At 34.0% G+C, this 17,056-nt stretch overlaps 1 protein-coding gene across 5 annotated transcripts in view; it reads right to left on the minus strand.

Moving 5' to 3' along the window:
- Positions 1 to 15,125, minus strand: part of LOC109852610 (SH3 and multiple ankyrin repeat domains protein 3-like) — a 96,824-nt gene extending 81,699 nt beyond the window's left edge. For all 5 annotated transcript variants that reach the window (XM_020423964.1, XM_020423925.1, XM_020423918.1 and 2 more), the window contains exon 1: positions 14,740 to 15,125. The gene's annotated coding sequence lies outside the window, so the exon portion shown is untranslated. The remainder of the gene's footprint in view (positions 1 to 14,739) is intronic.
- Between the last annotated feature and the right edge of the window lie 1,931 nt (positions 15,126 to 17,056).

The following is a 17,056-nucleotide window of genomic DNA, read 5'->3' on the forward strand; positions in this document are numbered from 1 at the left end:
CAACGCGAGCCTAATGTTTATTGATTCCGCGTGCACGCATTTTATCTACAAGTGTCTTTTCATGCTTCGCACGATCACGAACAAAGTTTACGTGCTTCCGATGATATTAAATGAGAATATATGCATATGACCGTATGTACGATAATCCTGCGAACGAGCATGCAAATTGGAACAAATTAATTTTACATTTATTATCTTCGAAAACGATGTAATTCAAGAATAATGAAAACTCTTTGACAAACATAAATTAAGAAAACATTAAATTAAATAAAAAAAAATTAAATTAGAGTACATATAGTTTTTATAGAAACAAGAAATTATCACTTTAGTCCTCAGAAATACAATTTACTGTACAAAGTTTTTGTGCAAGTAATTTTTCTATAAATATGTTACGATAAAAAAAAAGGATACTGCTCTAAAAGCAAAATTATATATTTTAAGGGAACATAATAATAATATATAAAATAAAATGAGATGTTGAGAAAAAGTAACTGTATCAAAAATCTTGAAAGATATCGATCGACTCGTATTATTAATTCTTCAGCAGAAAACAAGCTATTAGTTTGACAATCGAGCCGAGAATTAACAAGCACCGCGTGTTTTTCCGTGCAATCGGCACGAGCGAAGGAAGAGCACGAAAACCGCGGTGTGTAGCACGCACGCATAGAGAAAGAGAAACAAAAGAACCGTTCTTCTGTCATATTTCTCCTTTGCAGTGCCGTAGCATGTGTCGCGGTAGACCATGTCGATTTCGATTCCGCTGATCTCATAAAGGCCATATTAATTAAAGCCGACCAACAGAAGGTAATACGTAAATTTCTTTTCTCTTTCTCTCTCTCTTGAAAATACACTCACGAGAGCAACAGCGAAAAGTGCACCGGCGCACTATATACATACGCGCAGATATTTAAGTGCACATAGGGTATACATATATCGAAACGGTTCATTGTAAGCTGAACAATGACCGAGTGGCCAAGTATGAGGTTCAGGGACACAGAGATGTGGAATGAAAGAGAAGAAGAGAGGAGGAGGAAGAAGAAGAAGAAGAAGAAGAAGAAGAAGAAGAAGAAGAAGAAGAAAGAAGAAGTGCTTTAAGCAGACGTGCACAATGTGTGGCGAAACGTCAGAAACCAAAGTGGGAATATCGCAGCAGCAGTTGGAGAGAGAAACTATTGTGCACGCGCGCGCCGTTCAAACTTTTTCTTTGCCTTTGTTCCCGCGTGCTTGCGCGATTAATCTTGCATGCAATTTCGCGTCAGCTCGAACGACCGTTTGCTCCAGATTTCAGACGCATTTTATAGCTTCTCAATCTATCTTAGTTTAACAATGTCCAGATAACTCGTAACTAAACGTGTGTGTATGTGTGTGTGTACAGGGTGTCTGAAAAATTTTTGCTAAGCCGAAGTGTGAAAATAGATCTGAAAATAAATTAGTAATCTAAACTGAAAAATCATGTACTATTTTGCAAAATTTGCAATAGTTATTGAGTGATTAATTAATACATGTAATCTAATGAACACGTGGGAAGCGATGATGCGGATTCTGTAGACGTATATAATTTTCAGTTATGAAAATCATCTAATTGCAAGAAGTTGTGACACGTCACTCGCTTATTTGCTCTTCTTGCTATTAAGAGATTGCATAAAGTAAACCATTTTTCTTTACAACTGAAAATCATTTTAGTTCAGAGTAATCTAGTTCATTTTCATACTTCGGCTTAATCGAAACTTTTCAGACATCCTGTACATATAGACGCGTAACAACTGTAAGAAAGGAAATTCATCAAGCATGTTCATACAGCTGATAATGTTATGATTCACGCACGCGCGCGTAAGATGTGAACAATATTAAAACTATGAATTTTATTCTAATGTAAAAAAGTAATATAAAAAGATAGTAAAATAAGAATTATATAAATCGATGAATTATGCGATGTTATTATTAATTCATTTCTATTCGCATTTCGCGTACTTTTGTAATTCTTTATTTATAACAACTATTTTTTTGTAAATTGTCTACTCGATAATTCAGCTTTTCTTTCTTTATTGCTGCACCTCGGACGGTAAGATACCTCGCAGGATTATCGTACGCAGTATAGTTCGCTGAACTCCGTTTGCAGCGCATATACTCGACAACTGCGGCGGTGACTCGCAAAGCATTGACACAGAAACACCAAAGTTTAATTCGATGCGCTCGCAAGATGATCGAGTGTCCGAATGGATTGAACGTTCGTGGCATCATCGTCCGTAACGGCTACTAGTTTTGCAGATAAAAGCGAACAAATAGAGAAAAGCAAATCAACTGTCCTGGCCGGGAGAACTGGAAGCACAGTCGGTCGCTATGTATAAGTCGACGTTACATGCTGTACTATTACCGCATAGTTGTGTACTTTGCGGTGCATCTCGGTGTGCGCGTACATCGATGCAGAAGAAGCTCAAACACGCAGGTATATATGTGTAACATGGAGTCTAGGAAGTACGTAAGCGAGTGCAGCTCTTCTAACGGTAATTCTCTTAGACCAGTACCGCAACTCCTGCAACTCACAAGAGTCTATGTTTCTGCCGTCCTCGCTGCCGCCGATGCTACTATTCCTCTGTGTTCCAGCAAGAAGTGTAGAAAACGGGAGAAAAGAAAGATGAAAAGAACAAGAAACAGATTGCAGTTACGTATCGCAAAGAAGAGCGATTCGAATGTCAATCTAGGAGCCACTTCTCTCTTTCTTTCTCTCTCTCTCTCTCTCTCTCTCTCTCTCTCTCTCTCTTTGTGTGTGTGTGTGTGCCGTATTTCTTCTTTAACTCTTTTTTATCTCATTCTATGTTTACATCACGATCCATCGAAAGAATAAAAGAAAGAAAAAAAGAAGCTAAGAAGAAATAAAGATGGCCAAAGCAGAAGAAGTAACAGTAACTTTTTAGCGTTACGTTACTATGAACTTCCAACTAATATCTCGGCTTCATGTAATTGTAATCATATACTTGACGCGGAATCGTAATCGACCGTCGATGTTAATTCGCACAGTATTACAATTTTATATAAAACGGCACAACGGAATAAAATATACTCGCATTTTATTTTCAAGCCTCAAAAACAGAATGTACTTAGTTATATAATGCGCTATCACGCAATTTACTTTTATATTTTACTCTATTTTTAATGTTAACAATTTTTTCTAATACGCGCGCAATTTGTCACATCTTTTTAATAATTATGAAAAAAAAAACGAGCGTTTGTAAATGATTAATCCTGGACTAAAACGTTCACGAAATGTCGGCATAAAAATGACACTAAATGACACGGTTCAAACCAGATCATTTTTTAAAGAATTCTAACACACTATCAGAAAGCATCAAATATCAAATGATACAGATATCTGTAATCTTAATTATATTTCAAATACGACAACAAATAATTTATTGATTCTAAAAATGACATCTTTATATATATATATGTATCTTTTTATTTATAATTTACTACTTTTTAAAAAATACTACTGTGATTTATACATATATATACACATGTGTACAATATTTTTCAGATAATAAGTCCAATTTTTTCCTTCAATATAAAACACTTCTTTATTTCTACTACTACTGCAAAAAAGAATTAACTATAAAAGTTGTCCATGATTGCCTCGATGCTAAGTGAGACGATCGTTTTGTCACGCTCACTCGTATCTAACAAGTTTAGTTCTCTCTTATCGTTTACCTTAAGTAGCTAAGAAAATTTATGATCTATTCCACACAGGAAAGTAAGTAATTTAACAAATTTAACAACAATTTTGAGCTCACATAGTATTAAATTGGGGTATTTCATCTATATGTAATGTAGTAAATTGGAGTATTTCATCTATATGTAATGCAAATTAAGCATCCTAGATAAAGTTTAAAAGAATTTAATTCAGTTCAAATTATTGTGTATTTTATACGTTTGCATAAATACAAAATACACTTTGCACAAACATCTAGCATATTGGCTCACATTGACCCAATATCTCTCTTGGCTACTTAAATAATTTACTCTCTCTCTCTTAAGACACGTCGCGTTTCCACTTTCGGTTTGTATCCGGAGAAATTATTGTATTTATTTCATATAATATAAACGTGAATTATAATATCTTAATCATCTAGAAAATATGTCTTTCTCGATATATTAAAAAGATCACTATATCTATAAATATAATCAAAATCTATATGCGAGCAAACTACATATTTTCAAATAGGAATATGTTGACGCAAAGATATTAGCATTTCACTTTCGTGCATAAAATATAAAATCTATAATAAGTTACTCTTTCTATGATCACAAGAATAGAAAAAATACGGCCGTCCACGTTTTATCATTCACGGAACGAGTTCTTCTCTGTTATTCTCTGAAAGACGTCAGACCAGATCAACATTTGGAAAAAAACACTGATGGCAACACTGAAGCGCGAAGAAACGACGAGAAAATTCGCTCCCGGCATTGCCAATTGGCAATTGCATCGTCTGATAGTATAATGACAGAATGGTTGAGCGGATGCGTACACGCATTTGACGCATCTGCCCGGTGCATTTCGCTCCGGTAAAGTGGACGATGAGCGATGTAACCCGTTTGCGCGTGCACGTATATATCGCGCAGAACTTGCAGCAAATGTCACTGACTCTTGTACAAACATGATAAGACATTAACTCATAAATAAGCATTGAAAAACACGTCTACAACTGATCATTTTTCTTAAGACATAAATAAAATATACTATAATAATATGTGAGAGAAAATTATAATAAATAATAACAAATAAAAAATAATAATATTAATGTCTTTATCGGTATTATAATCAATAAATAAACTTCACATGTCAAATTATTTAGTAAAAATATGAAATATGTGATGTATGCAGAGAGAGATGAAAATTGTATACAAAATTATAATAAAAATTGCATTCTAAAAATAAATTTAAATTGTACTGATATTTAAAATATATGTCGTTAGAGAGAAATATATATATATACATATTTGTATAAAAAACTAAAGTGAACTTTTCTCGCGCGCTACCGATCGACGCCTATCGCGTCCTATTTTGCAAGATATCTATTAATAGACGTTGAACGGATAATCAATAACACGACCTATATTACATTTATTACACACGTTTCTATTCATAAGGTCAAAAGTAAACAGATTTGTATCAACGCTCGTATGTATACACATGTTGTTTATCGAAATAATTTGTTTCGTTTTTGTTAACTGTCCAATTGTAAGTATTTTCTCGTCACGTGTTCTTTTTTGTTTATTTGAAGCTGCTTTATGTCTACGCTTAATCAATAATCTAGTATTTTCACATCTCAGTTTTCTCATCTTAAAAGGATTATATTTCGTTGCGCAAGTAAAACACATGCTTGTGAAAAATAAAACACAATGAGAAGACACATAATGCAAAGAATTTACAGAAAAGTTTTATGAAAAAATAAAGCAAAGAGAAAAAATATCCTGAATGCCCTTCACACGGTTATTTTTTATTCACCGTTTTAGTCTAAATCCGACGACTCTGTAATTTTTCATGCACACATCATCGGATGTGTGCGATTTATTAAGAATCGGTGTCAAATGACACGTTTAGCACTCAAGTGCGGTGAGAATATGGAGCGGTATGTATAAAATCATTGATCATGATAGACTCCGGCTATATCTAACATCCGCCACTTATCGAAGTACGTGATTCTCACTCGAGACTTTGCTCGCACGTGCAGGGATCCCTCTTGGGATAAAAAAGCTTTTAAATCAAGTTGAAAAATCCTCCACGAAGCATCGCCATTGTCAGTAGAGAAAAACTAGAGCAACAAATTCAGTGACGAGGTTATTCTTGAATATTAAACGTCTAAACATTTTTATTTTTGCACAACTGATCGTAAAACCACGCTTCTTCTGATAATCAGTTTTGCGAGAATAAAAATTATACATATATAATAGTATATGTTACGATATTTTTCTTAACGCTCTCGTTTACATCTTGCAATTGGTCGCTCAACCATTCAAGAGAGGGAACGCGCCATCATCAGAATTATTACAACTTCCGGTGTTGTTAAACGGATCTATAGGGAACATTTGCGTAGAAGTTGTAACTCGTCCCCATTACGTCACTACGCTAGAGCTATGGGTAGGGGAGACTGGGGCACATTGTGACATGCAAATTATATTATTAAAAATAACAAACTGCACACCATATTATGTAATATTGAGTACATTACATAATAGTCACATCCTTTAGTTTTAAGAAAAAAAATATTATTTTCATATATCTTTATACAAACAAAGTTATTTAATGTTAAACACGATCGTGCAAATTTGTCAACGTAACTTTGATAACAGCCAAGGTATGCTTCCTATTATATGTTTCTCACTATTTAATCTCACTCCCCCCCCAAACAAATCTTCTGGTTTATTTTATAATTGTACTTTGTCGAAAAAGCATCTTAATTTATCGTAACACTTTTATTTCTATAAATAGTTTTCTAAGTAGCAAAAAACTTTTGATGTTTTTAAGATTATTTCAAATTACTTCGTGTAGATAGTCTGTGTTGTATACATTTTTTTGTACTTTATTTCGTTTCCCTTTTCTTATCAAAGTAAGTATATATATCTGTCTTATTCTAAGTGCAAAAATGACAAAAAAAGTAACCAATGCAAACAGTGGTTTCTATACTTATATGCCTATGAGTTTTGGTGATCAACTGTCGCCACTAAATCAGACTCGACGTTTAGGAACCTTAAAACTTCGTTTTGTGCGTATTTACGTATAGGTATACACAGCACACAGCGCGCACACACACACGCACACACGCACACACGCATATATATTGTGCATATATAAACAATATGTGTGTGTGTGTGTGTGTGTGTGTGTGTGTGTGTGTGTACGAAACGTCTTGTGTTCGTCTTTGTCAGAAACGCTTAGAAGAAAACGAAAAATCAGTTTGTTAAACTTCCTCACATTTTTCTTCATCTCGGTTGTGTGTATCGTTTCCTATGATAATAATAAAAATTATGCCAGCATGTTTTGTCCATCTCTTTCATTTAGATCATCTATAACAAACTAGTTCCGCTTTGTGTGCGTGTGTGTATATATATGTTACGTGACAGCAGCTTGCCAATGCACGTGTGAACACTGCATAAAACCGGTCCCACCCACATGAGAGAGTTGAATTGTATGTATTTACATGCACGTCTTTCTATGGATGTATGGATGGATGTGTGTGTATATGGGTATGCGCTGTATATATAATATCTGTGTTTATGGAAAATCAGATAATTATGTCACTTATAACATCACAAGAATATCTACACGTAAGTGACGACGATACACAGATTGTAAATCCGATTTTGTACAGATTTGTACAGTTTTGAGACATAATTGTTTTGTTAAAACTACCGTTTGCTCGCGTATACTCACGTCTCGTTGAAAAAATTAGCTATAACGTTTCGAGTCTCACCATAAGATGTTCCCTTAATGTTGTTGCGCTAAGTGCAAGATCACCGGAGATTTATATTTAAATCGGCGTTTAAATCTCCTTGATACAATAGAAAAAGTACTTATCGCGTTCAACGATAGTATAAAATTAGTAGTGAGTCTCAGTTCTGAATTTTTATTAAATGTATAAGCTTGAAAAAATGAATAGTTTTTTATATGATTAACAAGTGTCGTATGTTTTATAAGTATTATAGAAATGCGTAAGTGAACGATTTCACATTAACACACTTGTGTGTCGTTCTCACTAATTTTATTAAGAAAAGCTCCTATATAATATCTTTATTTTTATTGTATGTAATCCCGAGTCGAAATTTTGATGCTACTTTCAAACTTTTGAAGATACTTTGAACCTATTTAACTGACCAATATACTTATTTAAACCTACTTTGACACTTATATTCATTTACTCCTCTTTTGAACCTTTAATTCTATAAATTTTACGTTACTCCTATTTTGNACCTACTTTAAACCTAACTTGGAGAAAATGGAAATTTGTGACACTTTTAGGTTGAAAGTAGGAGCAAATTTTATCCTTGCAATTGAACCTACTTTACTATCGTAACTCCTATATATAGTAGAATGAGAGGTTCATCAGAGAGTCAAAATTTCGACTCGGGATATTTCATCTTCAGACAAGTGCTGTTGGGTTTTGCCAAACTGTATTTAGCTGCAAATTTGGTCAATAGCTGAGACAATTGGTTTTGAAATTTGTAATATAATAATTAAGAAAAATGACGCCTGAGCGGTGAATTCCTGATCGCAAAACGAGACGGTGGCGGCGGTCGTTTTGATCCTGTCTTTTAAACAGCAACGTTGGGTATAAACAGTCGGTCGAAACATCTTGTGCCAAACAGCTATTGAAGACAGTGATTTATTCAGAGTTATTGTCCTCTACGGAGTTTTTGTTCCAAGAACTCTTCACAATGGTGCAGTGGCAATGTCCGAAACGGCAAGAACGCACTTGAACTGTGCGTATATATATTACTCTTTCGTACAAACCGGCTTTTGCTTGTTCGCTCGCTCGTTTCCTTACTCACTCACGCACTCATTTTCTTTCTTTCTGCGTACAGTTTTTTTCTAACGCAAACCCGCACATACCAAATATTACGAATTTCGTTAATACATCGTCTTGTAAATTGTTGAAAACAACGTCCGCAAAAAACATCCAAAATGACATTTAATATAACTTTCAGATTGTTTCATAATCAACAATGAACAAAACCGTTATCGGCGCACATACTTGCAAGTGTTTAATTCCATATCTACTTATAACTTCATATTCGTTACTTTGTTACAATTTCAAAAACAGTCTTACTTCAAAGAAATATTGCTCATCTAGAGCTGAAATAACGATAGCTGCGGTCTGAGATCTTGATGATCTCATCTCCGTTAATTAACTTAAGCAAGCAGCGAGATTAGACTACTAGGTAGGTTCTGTGTCTTGAACATTAATGCGCTTGTCATTCACGATGCTTATCATCATACATCCTACTTTGTATAAATCTAGCTTTCTTTTTTTGAAAAGAGAAGAAATAAAAATGAAAAGTATTTAAAAAGATTAAATAGATGTAACTTGATTCAAATACACGTAATCAAAAAGTGATACGACAGCACTGCGGAAAATTGACAATTCACCGTGTATAAAATTGTAACGATAAACTTATGCTTTCGATATTATAACTTACTGCGATGCAATAGTGCAAGAGAACAGAGAGAGAGAGAGAGAGAGAACAAAAAAGTTATGATTTCATATTTATGCGATTATTACTACGCGCGTTCACGAGATACCGTGATGGCAACTAAAATAAAAATCTTGAAGATTGTACAAGTTCAATTAATACGTGCCGACTTTACACAGAAATAGACTAATGTGAAAATGTCACATGTGAAAATTTCTCTTTTTCAAGCAAGTACGATATAAATTTGAATTTTCAAACCATTCACAATTAATTTCACCACAGTTCTGGAAACAATAAATCGTGAATTAATCAAGGATGTGACAAGCTCGCTAAGCTAAACGAACATATCGCGAATACTAAATAGAATTTGCGAACAGAAGAAGAATGATAACATTGAATGCAATAGGCTTTTCTTTGAAGTTTATCGATTTTTATATTTTTCGACTACACACAAAAATCTCCAAGAGACGATTCAATCTCCGAAAGAATAACAAAGGTGGATCGATAAATATTGTGACTATTAATATGTGATAAATTATTGAAACACATACACACACAATGTGTATCTGCGCATTTTTCTTGTTATATGTATAAGACTGACGATTTAATACTTGCAACAAGTTAAACTATACTTTTATCAAAGTCTTGAGTTAATTTTTTTGTTATTTATAGACACACAAATATTCAATTTAATTTAATAATAATGCTTTTATCTTTCTATAATATAAATAAATGGAGATTATTTGTCTGTTAACATTATTAAGTAAATTTTTATCTTAAGCGATCCTATTGATTTACTTAAGATGTGCAACGTGACCGTAGAACTTTAGACATTGTAACGATTAATTAGTGTCAAATTCTTTTGAGAAATCAACAGACCGGTTTTCCTAGTTCGTTAGTATCTATACAGCAAAAGTTCACCACTCGTCGTGTCAAAAAAGATACAGCGGAAAGAATAGAGGATCTGACCAGAACGGCGTCAGTCGCGTCGTTGACGACAGTTACGCCAGCTCCGGCGGCAGCTATATTGATTTTGAAACCGAGGAAAGCGTGTGGAGGAAACGAGACGGAGTACAGAGTCAACGATTTTAGAACGGAGCAAGGATAACCGAATAGTGTGCGGAAAGCGATGCCATTTCATGAACGCAAAGTGGCACCGACAGATCATTCGAATACGCTGTAATAGCTTGTAGCGTATCTATACGCTAGATGTATAAAGCCACTATCGGAGTGTTAATCATGCACGATTTAAATCCCGCAGTGAAATAATATTACGGCGGTATACATCAATCACCGAAAAAGTCAATCTACTGCGAACAATCTTTTATTTGCATATTCATAAAACTGCAATATGAACATCTATTATGCGCTTATATCTACAAGATCAACAAAGTCACAATTTTCTGGTCAAAAAATATGTTGTCAATTTATTTTGAAAACTTTATACCAATTACTTATCTTTACTTTGAATATGGACTTCTTCATTGATTTTATTTTACATTACTATCATTGCACGATTTATAGTTAATGTAGCCGTAATAAGTATGTATCAATAAGAGATTTGCGAGGTAAAGTACTGAATTCTTGCCTTGTGTGTCACTGACATACTTAAAAAGTCCAAACAAGGTAGTCGTTTCCTAACATTAAAAGGTATCGTGATCAAAGAAATGCACGTGTGTGCGAGGTGAAAAAAGTAAGAAACTCTATTAACTTGGCGCATACGAATCGAGACAATTAGTTGTACATAATAATTTGCTTGCGGGAGAACAATCAAAGTGTATAATTATCAAAGAGAAAAACTATTTTGATAAAATTCAACAAGATACAAAAAATAATGAAGGACTCGCTACTCGTTACGCGATCGACGACGCGGCGATTATAGAAACTTCGTTTTCCTTGAACATTTGTAAGTTTACGTCCCGTTAAAATGTTTGCCGAAGTATTTCGTAATACACGGCGCAAAAACCTCTCCGGGATTCTCAATAATTTAGCAACAAGAAAGCTATATGTGCATTTTTGTTTTTTGCTTATGTACAACAATAAATCACATCCGAACACGCGAATGAAATAACATTCAGTTCAATATTATTAACTATTGTACATAAAATTAAAAAAAAAACATATTAAAGAATATTTTATTTTTATATTTCATTTTTGAATCTTTCGTATTTTGTTCAATGTTAATTATGAGTTATTATTGTAAGACAACAATTTTTAGCCACGACGCGAATAATAAATTTCTTTGCAACATAAACATTTGATGTTATTAATTCTCTTGACACATGCAAAATTATTTTTATCGTGATGTTGATTGAAGAGTATCATTACACGAGAGAAAAATATGTACGTATATCGCGTTAAGAAAGAGATAAACTAATCCCTGTAATAACTTATAAATTGCATAATAGATTTTTTGCAACGCCATTGCATTGTCATGTTTATACAAGATCAATAAAAAATTGTCAATAAAATACTATTCGTCTATCGTGTTCAGCATAGTAAAATAAAATTGAACAGTCAGACATTATGAAAGAAATTCTTAATTATAGTACAATTTCTAACGTTATCAGCAGATATATTTGTCGGAAACAGTATGATTCACATTTGCTCAATGCCATTGAAATATAATACAATGAATTGTGTATAAGTATATTATCAAAGCTATCTTATCTCACAATGTATTTAAATGACATATCTTGTCATATATACATTGTATATATGCACACACACACACACATGTGTAACTTATACAATGTATTTCACATATACGCAATAAAGTTTGTTGAAGTGTATAGATCGTCACTTCCTATGTATAATTATGTAAGTATCACACACGGGATTTTCCGGTTATTGCATAGTAATACTTAGAAAGTCATGTTCTTGACTAAATATTAAAAAAAATTTCATTAAAAAAATAAAAATTTGAAATCGAAAGAATTCCGTAACTAAAAACATGAAGTTTTAAATCTTTAAACTGCTCTCCTCTAAAATGTTTGTTTGTGTTTTAAAGTTACGGGATTATACGTAGGGAGTGACGAGATATCAAAGCAGAACTCAATAAAAAAGATATGTATAAAAATTATAGATATCAAAATAATTGTGGTGGCCATATAAAAGTATTTAAAAAATTTCATTTTATTGTTTAGTACTTTTTTGACACTTTATTTTGAGAAAGACAAATGCAGGAAGTTAACGTCAATTGTAGTAAGATTTGTGCAAAAAAACTAAAAATCTCATTTCGTGCGCGCGCGTATTGGAGAACATAGAAAAACGCAATCTTACGCAGGACACGACAATGAGAAACATATATGTCGACTCTCTTGATCCTATTTACAACGACCACAAAACAATAGTTAAAACCCGCGTCCTTGGACAGCATGATAATAGAGTCCTGCGGCGCGTGATTACGTTATATCCGTTGTGCTCGCGAAAAAAATATCAAAGCTGAATAGTGCGAATCTTTTCTAAAGCACTAATTAGCATATCTCGCGGAATAATTAGCGCTTAAATAAGATTTTATACAAACGACTCAATATTGGCGCAGTATTCGCAATTGGATATTGGCGGAGTACGGACCGCCAGTGTTGATTCGATATTGACAGAATGCTGAGATGATAAATCTGGCGCAGTACTGATCGACACTGCACCGTATTGGAATGTAATATCATGTCAGTATCGTACCAGTATTAACCAAATACTGGAAACCAGTATCGATTTACTAGCCAAATGCTGAGATAAAAAGTCTGGCACGATATTAATCATTGACATCGGTATTAGAATTTAACATCGCGCGGACAGGATCTGTACTGACCTAGTACTCTGTGAGTACAGCAGTGCAAAAATCCTAAAAGTACATTTTGTATTAAAATTATATAATATAAATAAATATTAATTGTGTAGAGTAAAACAAAGCACTTAATTAACACCTAATTATAATGTAGGTTTTTAGAAGATTTTTTAATCGGAAACATAGTTTTTCTTAATATAAGAAGGGCTTGACTTTATGTCAATTTCCTGCCAAACAAGTCGAGCATCAAATTTTTTAATTAAGCACTTTATTAGCATCTAACTAGCATTTAATTTTTATGTAGGTACGAATGCATTTAATTTTTATGTAAATACGAATTTTTCTATAGTAGGAAAGCTAATTTAATAAAAGTTTTTTTTAATATTAATTAAATGTCACTTTAAACTATTTAGTGTGTTTTACTTTTCTCTCTCAATAAGTGTGTAGAATAATTTTATTGATGTTTTTTGTTTTTCATAATATGCTGATTCTTTTTGCGGCTTGCTTCGTATAAATGCAACGTACGTGTTGATAAAACTTTTTTATATTCATAGACCTTATACAAATCAAGAGTTTGTTCTATCATATTAATAGATTAATGTGTATCTTGACAGAGATTAAAATATATATATGCTTTTCCGAGAGAGAGAGAGAGAGAGAGAGGAAGGAAAGAAGGGAGGGAAGAAAAAAAAGAGAGGGAGAGAGAAAGAGAGGAAGGGAGAGAAGAAAAAGAGAAAGAGAGAGAAAGATCGAGCAACCTTCGATACGCCGTTACGTAACCGATGCAAACGCTTACGTGCGCGAAAACCTGTTGTCAAACGCGCGTCTAGGGAAAGCATCGCACGTGTGCAATGTTTTTCTAGAAAACGCGATCACACTCTCTACCAAGAACTTTGGTTAGAATATAAAGAATGATCAGAAATTTTCTCTGCACACACCAGACAAAACTTTTTTGCAGTGATAACTCTCGACGAAATAAAGATAGGAGACTCTCTAAGTTTAATAATATTTCAATACTTTTAACTGTTGATTTAAATTGCGACATTACTTATGATATCGTAAAAAGATTAAAATTTATACATAAATAATACAAAATTAAATTAAATTTAAAATTACACATATATAATACAAAAAAAATTTACACAAATTATTCGGTTATGCTTTTTTAAACATTAATAAATTAATAATTACTCTTATACATAATAGGGTGATGTAAATTGATTATTTATATTTTAACGCACATATTTTTTAAAAGCATCCCGATCGCAAACGATTGTAAATGATTTTCAATATGTTAAAATGTTATTTTTATACTTAGAAAATCGTATGAAGATAAATCAAAGTAATATAGTCCGATTGCAATGCTTTTAGTAAGTAAGAATGCATTCGGGATAGAGAGGGAGAAAGATACACGCTTTCGTGTTGTAAGCGTCATTCTATCTTTTCCGCTTGTCATATGTAAAACAAGGATAGAATGACGTATGCGCTTTGCGTTGATAGCGCGCTCCCTGAACGCATCGTAAATTGCAATTTCTATCAAGCAAACATACATTTCTTGTAATATTGCATTAGATACAGCCGAGTGCTCGAAAGAATGTATAATTTAAGAGACGCCTATAGTGCGCTCGCTTAAAATCAATTTCGTCGCGCCATCGTGCACAATTGTGTCGGCTCGATAAAGCCGCGAATCGCAGAGTACATGACGGTTCCGACAGATTCGCACCTCCGCTCGCGACGAAAAGTCAACACTTGTGAGTTACACTCACCACAAACGGGAAGAATTGACCGATTGGAAGGAAGCTTAAGAGTTGATGTTGCAGTGATCAGACGTTCCGTTGCACCAACGTTCAGTTGTTTTCTCGCGAGACACTCCGTATTAGTTCGGAAGACATTTTATTATGTAGTTCAACACACAATACACAGATCCAGACGAAACACTTTTTTATATCACGAGCGATGATAACAACGAACGCAAAAGAGACGCGGCGGTAGCACTTTGACATGCGACAAACCGAAGCGCGGCGTGTGTGTCTAATGTGACGTGACACGACGCGACGTTTGACGTATCATCGAATGGAGCGGAAAGAACCGAAACAGGACGACGCGTATACCGCTGAACAATGAAATGAACAACACTCCCGAATTGACTCGACTCGCGCTCGCGACTGATCGTTTGCGTGCGCGCGACTCAAGCAGTACCGACAGCGACGCCTCGCGCGGAAGCCGATCGAAGCGTGTGCGTCTACTGCAAACGTCAAATTTCGATCGGCGCGTGCCGCTGTGTGTCATATATATATGTGTATGTACATGTAGTGTGTGGTGCAACTCGTGAGTAAGCGTCTCGCGTTTCGAGTCATACATGAAGAAATAAGAGAAAAGATCGCGACAAACCTCTCTTCATCTTACGTCTTTCACTTTCTCTCTTTCTTCCTCCTCTCTTTCCCCTCCTTCGTTATACGAACATCCCTCTTTAGAACGCCGTATCGTTATCTCAATGAGAATTCCTTGTAGAACCATTTTCCATCGGTACACGCCATGGTGTCCCTGAAAAATGCCGTAATATAGCCGTTTTTTTTTGCCGCGCGTTGTACTTTGTGAGATTTGATATTTTCCAAGAATCGCACATGTTACAAGATTATTGTAAAATGAAACTATACTTTTTCGTGAGATTGAGGAATGTTAAAGTGCCAAAAAATCATCAAGAGTAGTTCACAGTCTATCTTTTTTCTTCTAATATGAATAAAAAAAGAATAGACTGTGAACTAGTGTAGTCAGTGCAGGAAATAAACCTTATAAGAAGCTTTCGAACTGTCCAAATGTTACTTTGAGTGAAATTGTTGTCAAATACGGCTGAAAAAAAAGAGTGATAAATATTTTACTTCTCTTGTCATAAGAGAATTATTAGAGAATTCATATTCGTCATCTGATAGCGTTGGATATTTCATGCTGGTTTCATCTAAAAAAAAATAAATTTCCGCATTTTCTTGATCTATTGGAAATAGTTCTTTTTGTTTTTTTGTGTTTCGTAAATAGGTAAATTTTTATAATCTTTATTTTATAATCTTTAGACAGCCGATATTTTTTCATTAAAACTATGGTATTTTTCCGTAATATTTACCTAAATTTAGTTTATTATATTGCGTGGAGCGAAACGCGGGACATCGATTCTGGATCATAATGTAGTAAATGACAAAAGTAAACAAATTTACTGTTGTTGACCATTAACATCACAGATATTTTAGTAAATTTGCTCACTTTTATCATTTTTACTACATTGCATGATACAGAATCGATACCTAGGTTTCACCTGGCTCCGATCGGAGCCAGGCCGAGAGACGAAAGTGAAATATTATAATATTTTCAAATTTTGAAAAATAGTGTTTCTAAGGGTTTTTCATATTGCTGATTACGATTTTGAGTTGCAATTGCAAAACTCTTTCAATACAGTAGCATTATTACCAAGCTCAAAATCATGTAGAAATAAATTTTGTACCTCAAATTATACTGTAAATTTTAGACAACTTTGTTTGACATTTGATATTTTCGTGGTGTTGTATTAACATTCAAAGATGTTTTTCGGGTTTGAACCGCATTAGCGTCATTTTTATACCGACGTTTCAGGCTGCTCTTGAAACCCTGATGAGCTGAACTGTTCACGAAACGTCGGTATAAAAATGACACTAACGCAATTCAAACCTGAAAAACAACTTCGAATGTTTAAACGACTTTATTTTACCGTAAGCTAAATTACATTATCCAACGACATATTTAAATTTACTAAATATTTTTTCTCACAAATCAAGTCAGATGAAAGAGAACTCTCCTCCAAGATACAATATAAATTAGCGATCACACGGCGACAATCGCAAGCGTAAGTCGGGTTTACAATGTTCTGTCGCATTGGTCAACTTGCCAGACATAACCAATGCGATTAGATTCACAATGTGGACGTAACTTGCGCTCGCAATTGTCGCAAGCGTTAAGTGGAATTTATTGGAATTTGTTTTATTTCTCTTAACGCCTAATCACACTAGCAATTAACGATCGGATTGCAATTGCGATTGGCGATTGGCGATTGACATT

This window comes from Pseudomyrmex gracilis, unplaced genomic scaffold (assembly GCF_002006095.1).
Source record: "Pseudomyrmex gracilis isolate BER0280 unplaced genomic scaffold, ASM200609v1 scaffold_1, whole genome shotgun sequence".
Lineage (NCBI taxonomy): Eukaryota > Metazoa > Arthropoda > Insecta > Hymenoptera > Formicidae > Pseudomyrmex > Pseudomyrmex gracilis.